The following is an 11,801-nucleotide window of genomic DNA, read 5'->3' on the forward strand; positions in this document are numbered from 1 at the left end:
CTTCTAGAACAAAAATCTTGGAAATTTGAAATGCGAAAGATTGATTTGACTAATGGTACAAACACGGAGAATCGTGCTGTCAGCGGGTTTGACTGTTAACTGGCTGTCCGGGCATTAACGTAACAGTTAAAGTGAAAACTTTAACAGTTAAAGTTAATTTTTTCTTTTTGTTTTTGTTGTGTTAATGGTGAAAAATTATTTACATGAGTTGTTAGAAAAACACAAACACAATAAATAAATAAAATATACTGTACGCGAACGAAATTACCATTAATAAAATTGAAAAGGATTTAATGCACAGAAATAAATATTTAACTAGCAATAAACACACATAATATTATCTCGATAATTTAAACGACGGTACAACAGATAGTACAATATTTAATACTGACAGTACAAATATTACATAAAAATATAGCGAATAGTACGACAAATATAATGAACGGTACATTATTTGAAAGCGAAAGATACGACAAACTTTAAGTATGACGATTAAAAATCCATGTTATGAACAACAGTATATAGATGTACGGGAGTGCAAGCATCCCAGGTCCGCATTTTTCAGGACTATGTAGACAGAAAAAGGACATGATCACCACAAAAACAGTGATGACAGCAAGAAAAAACGTATCCACCCACTTTGCCATTTTTGCCGGGGAAGAAGAGAAAATAATTATGAGATAGTATGATAGAAATTTGGGAGATGAGTGAAATTTGATGTGAGATTTTATGGAAAAAATGAGGGGTATCTATAGAGTGAAAAGAGGGATGGAGACGTTGGGGAATGAAGTGGTACCGTACAAAAAAAAGAAAGTTTGAGTGGTAGTAGGATTTGAAAGAAAGTGTATGGTAGGGTTTGAAAAGAAAGATATATAGAATAAATTTAGGGTTTGATTTGAAAGAAAAAGATTTGAAAAGAAAGAAAGAGATTTGAAAACAATAATATAGTACAAAAATTAGTGGGGAACAAAACCAATAATAATTTAATTGTTACCAGTATAGTCTGAATCCCTGGACTCTGCGCCTGCAAAATTTGATTCTGTACCAATTGCGTCAGTATTATTTATCTGAAAATAAATCTCAAATAAACAGTGTGTGAAGTGATAAACAGTATTTGACGTTTGTGTAAGAATGAATTCAACAGCGAACCAAAATATCGTATAAAAATATTCTAAAAACTGAGTATTCATAAAATCAGGATATTTATGAAATAAAATCCAAGATTATATAAAACTCCAAATTTTTAGACAGAGGTATGTTGTCTTTTCCTTGAAAAAAGATGCGGGCAAATTTTGGGGTATAACACCCACTTACCGATTCGACTATGTAAGATAGGTTTTAACAACATATGCTTAATAACATCAAAAGGGAATAAATAGAAACTTCAACTGGTTTTATATATTATTTGAGTTTGTTACAAGAGAAATAAAAACACAAACACAGTTTTTCAATAGCTGTATACCTAGTTTCGGCATCATTTAACACTCGACTAAGGTAATACACAACCCTTTCAATGCTATTTTCATCGTCTTAAGCTAACATGTTGCCCAGTGTAGACTCTGATGCTGAAATGTACAACTTCATGTTTCTATTCCCACTAGGTGGTGCCAACATAGGAGGTATTGTTAGATAACCTTTTAGGTCATCAAACGCCTCTTGGTGACTTTTTTCCCATTTAAACTTTGACTCTTTCCCCAGTCGCAACAATGGAGAGAAAGCTAACGTTTTGCCGCTCATGTTCGACACAAAGCGTCTTAGGAAATTTATTTTTCCCAACAATGATTGGATATCTTTCTTCGTGGTTGGCGCTTTAGTATTCAAAATTGCCTTAGTCTTATTCTGATTTATTTTGTTGCCTTTCTTGTGCACCACAAAACCCGGGAAGTCACCTAAGGCTCAAGGGCATCTGAATGCTGTTTTAGGAACATCTTCCTCAACAATAAAAATTTGATTGTAACCAGAATAGCCATCCAAAAGACTTAAATCCTCATGGCCTGCGGCTGAATCTACCAAAATTTTCTGCCACAGGCATTGGGTATTCGTCTTTAGGAGTCGCTTTGTTTAAATCTCTAAAGTCTATGCAAACCCTAAGCGTTCCATTCTTTTTAATAACAGGAACTATAATTGCTAATCATTCGACATACCTAGCTATCCTGATCAACTTGCTCTTCCATAGGCGTTTGATTTTAGCCTTTATTTTTTATAATACTTCTGGGGTGAACCCCCTTGGCGTTTGCTGTAACGCCCAGAAAAATAATCATTTGCTTAATTTAGTCATTTGTGATATTTATTGAAATTTTTGCGTTTTGAGACGATTTAGTCGGTATTAGTTCAGGATAGTGGATCGATTTTTAATCGAAAATTTTAATATATTTAGTATTAGAAATATTTATGAGTTAATATTTAGCGTTTTGGGAATTTTTCGAGTAATTAAGATTAGACCGGAAATATGAGACATTGAGTTATTAGAGGATTTTATCCGTATTTATTTTATTATTCTATTTTATTTGGAAAATGATTAATAGTGCGAAATTTTTTTATACGAAAACCAACGAATTACGTGGCATTTTTATTCAATTGTGTTATTATTACCGTCATTAACTTCGGTCAAATCAACAAGCTACAATTCCGTAAATTCAAAATAAAACTCTATATGCATAATAAATTGTTAGAAAATGATTAACCGCTGTTCTCCTTTCTCACCGCTCATCCCATTCCACTTTCTTGAAATAAAGCCTTTTAAAATCACAATAAACATGAATTTTATTTCCAGATTTAGATCTTTAGATCCATATCATTTATGTGATGAAGATATGGTATTTTCAAAAGATAAAACTTCATTGGTATCATTGAAACTAACCACTTCGTGGTGGTTGAAAACCACGCCTCCCCGACGCCGGAGTATGCTGCCACTGAGTTGAGAAGCACCGTTATAGCTTTGACCGAGTAATTTTCTCTCTTCCAATCCAAGATTTAATCTCATATATTTTCACAAGTGTGATTAAAGATGTAAATTATCTTTTAGACTACATCGGTATTGTGCTGGTTTGAACAATGATTGAATGTGGTTATATGTGTTATTTGGGCTCCCAGTCCCATACATGTCACACACTTTTAATATAAATTAGGTACTGTGTGTATTATAATATCAAATATAGCTTCCAATTGGTGTGACATAACTATTAAATTTTGGATTCTGTTGGTGTGACATTAGTTTTAAAACTGACTTATGAGTTGCATTTTGTTTATGCAGATATGATATTGTAACAGGGATTAAGAAGAGGTTGATACCAACTGTAATTCTGTTTCATAGACTTTTTTTGGCTCTATGGTTCTCCAATACATAAAGGAATTATATTACATTGAAACAAGTAATTTAGATGGCTGCACTTAAAAGAAATGAAATTGACACCAAGAAGTATACTTTCTCATCATAATAAGGCTATTGAACTTGCTACTAGCATTGGTTCCAAACATGTCTAATGTCACTGAAATTACAATGGAGTTTAGGACTCTCATTTGAAGTTCAAACTGATGTAAAAATGTGATTACATTATAGTTGGAGAGTACTGATTTTTTTCTACTTTATCATATAAATTTGTATTGTTTATTAAAAGATATGGAATGTAGATGGGTGCTCTTTGACTTGTAATTGTATTGATGTCAAAAATTATACCATGTTTTGAATGCAACAAAACTTAAACCTCTCATGCACTAGAAAAACACAGTAGATGGAAAATGACATAACAGAAACAAAACCTCAACCAAGAGAAGAAAGAAAACACAATATATCATAAAAAGTACAAAAACTTAAAAAGTAATTATTCACTTCCAACTACAATGATGGTTCTTCATTCATTTGATGTTGTACCTACAAAAAAATTACAAAGATTTTGAATGAAGGATTTTATATTAAAAATTTAATATATTGAAACAAAATAAACAATTAATACCTGTGAAAGTTCAAAATATGGTTCATTTTTTTTAGAATGGTATGAAACCTAAAACAGAATTATATTAAATGAGTTGTTTCTATATCATAAATGTTCAAGTAAGAGTAAAGAGTAATAAAATAAATTTTGATACCTGATTTATTTCATCAAGATGTTTTTGATTTAGACAAATAGGAGCTAAATTAGTCATAGTACTGTAACTATTCATCCATTTTGTATACTCAGTATTTCCTTGAATGCTTTCCTGTGTTCCAATTCCATCACCAAGTTGAGATGTGAAAAATACTTCAGGTTCTTTATCATGTATTCTGGATGTGGATATGCCCTACAATAAAAAAAAACTCTTAAATTTGACATATCAACTATTACTATTATATCAGTAAACATTATAAATTTCATGCTCACCTCTTCTTGATCTTTATTTTTTGGCTGCATTTTTTAGTTTTTTTTTTGCGCAAGCTTCTTCTTCACAATTTGATCAACTTTAGAAGTTTTTCTTTTTAAAGGAGGACGCCCTTTACTTCGAGTCACTGTTGGATCAAGAATAAAAGTCTGGTTTTGAGTTGGAGTATCTTCTTCTACAGTTCTAGGAGATGATTCTTTACACGCTAACTCAATTTTCAATTCTTTAATCCAATTCATCACTTTCAATAAATCATCTTCACTATTTATCTTTGTTGAAGCAACTTCATAAAAGGCATCACAAGCTTTATCAACACGCTGCAATTCAGATTTTTTAGACATATTATCTAAACCACATTTAATAAGTGTATGTCTGCGATTTACATCCTTCCTCCATCGTGCCAAAATATAATTGTCAGGGATTGAATCTGTTTTTCCTCTGAGCTTAAGCACACAAAGGATGTGCTTGCATACAATACCTTTAAATTCAAACAAGCAACATGTGCATTTAAACAAGAAGTCTTTTTCATTGAAGAATACCATGAACCCAATGTCTTTCATCTTGTCATGCACTTTCTTACTCTCTGAAACGCAAAATATGGAATCTAATCCCTCCAATTTATCAAAACATGCATGGCAATACATCATCGAAGCAATTTCGAATTGAAATTCTTTGAACTTTGCATTGGTAAATGCTTTTTGGAATTGGACCTCAAAGCCAAAGTGACTTACACAAGCAATAATTGTATTAAATGACCTGAAATCAGCCATGCTCTCCTTTTCAATTTTATCTTTCAATGCATTATCGTATTGTTCAACAAATTGCTTCAATGTTGTCTTTGAGTTTACATATCCATCAAAAAATGAGTTCATACTTTCACTTCGTTGTGTAGTTGACATTCCAGCCCAAAATGTGTCCCTAACATATATAGGAACCCACCGATGCCGCTCATCAAATAACGCTTTCAGCCATTCATTATCGTGTAGTTCATAATACACAACCATATGTTTCCACCTCATCATAAAATCACTTTTGCTTATAGAATCATATACAATATCATGCAAAAGTGTTTTAATTGACTCATAATTGGAATATCTACCAAACTTTTCTGGAATTTTTTTCATTAAATGCCATAAGCACCATCGGTGTCGAGCCTTCGGAAAGACAGTCTCAATTGCATTCTTCATTGCTCTATCTTGATCAGTAATTATGGCATTTGGAGCACAACCGTGCATACACTCTAACCATGTTGAGAACAACCAAGTAAAAGTTTTAGTATCCTTATTAGACAATAGAGCACAACCCAACAACATAGATTGACCATGATGATTTACTCCAACAAAAGGAGCAAAAGGCATGTCATATTTATTTGTTAAGTAAGTGGTATCAAAAGTTATGACTTCGCCAAAATACTCATATGCAGTCCTACATCTTGCATCAGCCCAAAACACATTACGTAACCGACTTTCATCATCCACATCCATTACATAATAAAATTGATTATTTTGCTTTTGTTTTCTGACAAAATATTTTTGTATTGCTTATGCATCACCTGTCCCAAGTCGTAGTCGTCTTACTTTGTCTATATAGTTTCTACAGTCTTTTTCTCCAAATGTAAGATTCTCATACCCATTCGCTTCAACAACTAAAGATCGAAAGTTTCTGCTTACATTAATTCCAGCTTGATCATTGAGTTCTAACCTTCTTCTCATCTGAGACCCCAAATTTTTGTTGGATCTAAAATATCGTGCTTTGCTTGGACTTAGTTCATGATTATGCTCAATAACAACACTTGAAACTATAATTGTCCCGCTTAAATGCATACAAGCATTCAATCTCGCCTTACACTGTGTTTTTGTAATAGGATTGGGCTTCAATGGATTTTTTGATTGACTCACATACTTTCTTGCTCGACTACATGCCAAAGTAAAATATTTTTTCCATCATCTCCGTTTTTTGAACTTATTTTAGCAATTCCAAAACCTATATGTCGAGCATAGTTCTTATAATACTCAGTAACTTCATCTTCAGAAACAAATACCATACCAACACTAGGGATATCTTTTTCATATGTGTCATTTACTTCTAAACAATCAGTATCCTTTTGAGTTTCTTCAATTTTTTCCACTTCATCACAAATTTCAAATATTTCTTGCACTAATGCAACAAATTCAAAATAAAGAAAAACTATGTTAATTGATTAAGACACCTAAGTAAATAGAACATCAATAAATTTATACAAAACTTTCAGGTAAATAAGTAAATAAAATAGAGACGTAATGATAAAATACTTACTAATAGAAACGTAATGATAAAATACTTACTAGTAATTGAAATTGAAGCTAAAGCAGAGGTGATTAGGAGAAGCTAAAGATGCAGCTTTTCATCAATACAAAGGGATAAAGAATGAATATGAGAAACAGAGCTGCTAAATGTAATTTTTCACAAAAGAATGAAGGAATAAAACATGTTAGTTTATTGGAAATTGGAAAAAAAGCAAACCGTAAGCGGTGTGGCGGGAGTGGTATACGTGGGTTTTAATTCTGTTAGAATTATATTAAATATTAAATTTAATTTGTTTTCTAAAATGTAAAATAGTGGAATAAGTCATTGAACACGTGTTCGTGAAAATTCTTACAAAAAGTAGTCGTACTATTTAGCAGCTCTGATTTTATTTTACTTGGTGTGTTAATTAATTATTTAATTGTTATGAGATATAATAATTAATTGAATTAATTAACTTTGTGTGTATTGGTGTTTATTTAGTTTATTGAACTAAATAGAGATATTAAGAGATTATATTTAATTGGGCCTATTTATTAGAGTTAGAAGTAAATTGGGGGTGTTAGTTTTTTAAGTCCAATATGACAAATAAGTTAGTAAGAGTGTGAGAGGGTAAAGTGAGTCATAACATATCATTTGCTCATTTTCAAGATAAGAGGAGAGGAGAAGAGGAGCAAAAGAGGAACAAAGTGACACCTAGGGTTTGAAGAAATCAAAGAGGTAAGGGGGAGAATTCTTATTATTATGGGTTAGTATGATTGGGTCAAAGGGGTAGATTAACATGATTAGGTTGTTGTGTAGAAATTAGAATTGAATTTGGAAATAATGTTGAAATGCTGTGCGGAATAAAAAATTGAATTTGGAAACAAATAGACCTTGCCTCGGCACTTTTAGCTACGACGGTCGGCACACCTAATTCGCCATGGTATTTGCGTTTTTCATGCTACAGTATGTGCTGTTATGGTGTTTCGTTTCTACTTCATACATGTGCAGCTCTATTCCATGTTTTCATATATTATTAATTATAATATATATTTCATACCAAATGAAACCTCATTAAGTCTAGTATTTGTGTTTTCTATAGCTATTATTGTGTGTACTGTTTCTTTATTTTCTTTTCTGGTTTTTATAAGTGCCTTGTTTTATTTCTATTGTTTTGCAATACTATTATTTAATATATATTATAATAGTAGAATGTAATAGAAATGAGCATAGTTATGAAATGAAATAAAGTTGAAAATAGTAGTAAATAAATTGTGTAACAGTAGCATTTAGAAAACAAAATAAAATGCAAAACTGTCCCGTTGACCGAATAGCAGAATTAAGTGGTATAATTAATTGTCCGGAATTTGATGAAAATTTACGTGGTAGCTAAGTGTAATTAGTAGATTAACATGGTGGTGTTATTTTGTTGAAAATGTGATATTTACGAACCGACCGAAATAGTGTGGATTTGAATATCTTTTATATTAAATATTGGTTTTGGAATAGAAAATGAATTAGAAACTTGGAGATAATGTAGTGTAATTATTAATTAGTTGATTTACTTAATAATTACATTAATTTCAATAAGTATAATTGATTGGAATATAATAGATATTGAATTGATTATTTGTTTGTCGGTAACTTATGATATTTTGGAAAGTTTGACCGTAATTGTATTTTTGGCCAATTCTAATGAATTAACACTTGATTTGGAAGTATATTCTTATATTTTGTTGGCAATATGAATTAACACGAGATAGTATGATTTAATAATGTTAATTGTATTTTGTAAATCATAATTGAATATTGTTTCTATTATGTGGATTGATATCAATGCGTTGTGAATGTTGTGTACAATTTGATATATAATTCATAGAGTTGAATTATTATCGGTATGCGGTAAGTTAAGATTGATGAGATAATCTTAATTGCATAGTTGGTTGGTAATTGTACATTCATGGCATAGTCGGCTTTATTGTGGAAGCGGTGAAACTGTGGGTTCACATGGTAATAGACGGTGATCCTTGAATGGAAATAGACGTAGAATACGTTGATCCTTAATTGGAAACATACGTGGTGGCTTTGATCTTGGATCGGAAGCGTGGCTTGGATTCTAGATATTGAATCGGAAAGCGGTGAAACATTGGGTTCACATGGCGGTACCACATGCATAGCGTCACATATCTTGCATTGAGTCACATTAGAGTTATGCGATAATTGAATATGTGAAATTGAGGTAGTTGTGATATGTGTATGAGTTTGATAATTAAAATGGGTGATGTTTGGATACATACTTGGTTAAATGTGTGAATATGTGATGATTATGGTTATGTGCAAAATTGGAAAGATAGTATTGGAATTAGAATATTATACTCTTTATACTTGTTGAATGCTTAATATATGTGAATATATTGAATTGTATTATTTTACATGATTAGGCATGGTATAACAAATTCCTATAATTGTTGATCTTAATCATTGTATCTTATTATACTTTCTTCAAAATGATTCGTATTCTCACCCTTCTGTTTTAATGTTGCCCTCGTTTGGCGACATGCAGGTTCTGGAGTTTAGTAGCTCGTGCGCTATCTAGCCGGAGTTTTCTTCCGTGTTTGTTGGAGATTAGGTAGTGAGTCGATGCTCTAGTCATGTAACACTGGGTAGACTAGTCGTGTTGAACTCATGTTTCTATTTGGTTATGTATTATGTTATGACTTGAGAACCTGTTTATTTGGCTACTTGTTATTGAGAGGCTTTTAAGCCAAATATTCTGATAATGGTTTATTTTATGTTGAGATGATTATTGAGATATATGATCATGGTATGGGACATGAATCATTTTATGAAATACATGAGTATTTAGTATTTTCCGCTATAAATGCATATTCTGGATAAACTATGATTAATTGAGAAGTGTTATTTGAAATGACCAGGTGTATTGTATATTGTAAATGAATGCTGTCGGTTTTTAAAAGCTTTTAATTTTTTGAAAACGTCGATGTGACGCCCTTTTGATTATATGCATGCTTACTCTCTGATGATATGCTTATTTATTTTGGGGTATAAAAGGGGTGTTACATTTTCTTGATTGGTCGTCTGCCCATGCTGATAAGCAACCTCATTTCCACCATGTCTCGACTCTAACCTGGCATCTCGTTATAGTCCCATGCAAAGCAATCTTTGAACTCTTTGAGCACCTCAATCACACGTTCCTTCACTCCACTACCAACCTTGGCGCTGATGTATGTAATTCGTTTTGCTGTTTAATCACCCAAGTCGACTTCTTCTAAAGGATCTTAAGCTTTCATCCTTTAGATACTTTCCCTTGAGTCATTTTCAAACCCTAAAGGCTCATCATCATATATGCAATCAAGCCTCCGACTATCCAAAGTTGTTGTTTGGCCCATTTGGCCAATATTATCTGTTAATGTTGCTTTAAGTGCCATATTTACCATATCATCATTGGCTTTTAGAGCCATATTTATTTGGTTTTCGGCTACATAAGCCAAAATTCTTTCTAGTGCTTTTGACTCAGACATCATCACCAGTGCCTTCAGTGTCCCACCCCGTGGGTAGTAAACCCTCTTCGTCGGCTGAATTTGTGTCCAACTTTTCTTGGTCCCAAATGAAACCATGTGTGGGGTGAAGGGTTAAAACACTCTTTGTGTCTGGGCTTGGCTGGAAAACTTCATATTCTGGATAACATGGGGGTATTTTTGCCAGCGCCCTGTCGAAGTTTCTCCTGTTCACCATCTTTACATCAACAGTGAAGTAATCATGATCAACCTCTATATTTTCGATAATTCCATCTTCACGCCAAATCGACACCCTTTGATGCAATGTCGATGGCACCACACCTATCCCATGAATCCATTCACGACCCAAAAGCAAGTTGTAGTTTGTTTTGGATGGGATCACCATGAATAATGTTGGACTCACAGTCGAACCAACTGAAAAACTCACTTGAATTACTCCTAAAATGTGGCTTGTCTATCCTTCATAGTTTGACATAACCATGTTGTGTGTGAAGGGTATGAAAACACTTAGAAGGTGGGGTTGAATAAAGGGTTTTCTTTCACAAATAAAAATTCACACGATATTTTTATCCTGGTTTGTTTGAACTCAAACTACTCCAGTCCACCCGTCAAGGTGATTTCGCCTCTCTCCGTCGAAGACTTAATCCACTAATCAAAACTTGATTACAATTTGTTCACGAAGGCAACTGCCAACGTCTTCTTGAGAATCTTAACCAAAACTTGGTTACTCAAGGAACAATATACAGCATCTTCTTGAGAATCTTAACCACAACTTGGTTACTCAAGAAACGATACAACAATAACTTCTAACTAGTGAACTTAATGCTTCTTAATCTAAGCTATATCACAACTGTGATTTTTCACTATGTTTAATTACAATGAATATGAATCTCAGTAAAATGATATGAACAAAATATTCTCTTTCAGCATAAGAGTTCACGTTTTTCCTTCATGTGCTATATTGTGAGTGAACGTCTATAAGCTTTTTCAAATTGATCTTCTATTTATAGCATTTGGAAAATGTTGTCCATTGCTTCCTCGTAAGCTGTCTTGCAATAAATGTTGCGTGTCATCTTGGTTATTTGTGCTTTGCATGCTTCTTAATATTTGTTCCTCATAAATGCTTCAGCCTTCTTTTAATCATTATGTCTCTAACGATATTTTATCTTGTATCAGAACTTTGCATTTTGTTTTTCCTTTTCTTCACAAACTTTTGTCTTGACTTTGTGAATATAACTTCTATAATAATTTTTCTACAGCAGTTGGTGCATTCATAAGTCTTCATGCATTAGAACTTCTTGAACTTCAGCGTGACTTTTCTTTCTTTCTTTGTTCTGCTTTACATATAGTCCAAGTTCTGATGGTACTTGAGTTAGAACTTCTTCTAAAATAAGAAACATATAATTAGAGTACCACATTTACTTATACAAAATTTATTTAATTGTTATCATCAAAACTCTGTGATATGATTAGAAATGAACTATGTTCTAATAGTGTGGGCATAGGTTCTCTTCGACCTTACCAATTTTCTTCAATAATTATTGTGGCATCAAATTGACTGCAGCGCCTCCATCTACAAAGACTTTGTTTATTGGGAATCCATCCACTTTCTCCCTTATAAATAGAGGCTTCAACTGATAC

General features: G+C 32.5%; 1 pseudogene; it reads right to left on the bottom strand.

Moving 5' to 3' along the window:
- Window positions 1-4,391: 4,391 nt before the first annotated feature.
- Window positions 4,392-10,103, bottom strand: LOC131641144 (protein FAR-RED IMPAIRED RESPONSE 1-like; annotated as a pseudogene).
- Window positions 10,104-11,801: the final 1,698 nt, after the last annotated feature.

This window comes from Vicia villosa, unplaced genomic scaffold (genome assembly GCF_029867415.1).
Source record: "Vicia villosa cultivar HV-30 ecotype Madison, WI unplaced genomic scaffold, Vvil1.0 ctg.003534F_1_1, whole genome shotgun sequence".
NCBI lineage: Eukaryota > Viridiplantae > Streptophyta > Magnoliopsida > Fabales > Fabaceae > Vicia > Vicia villosa.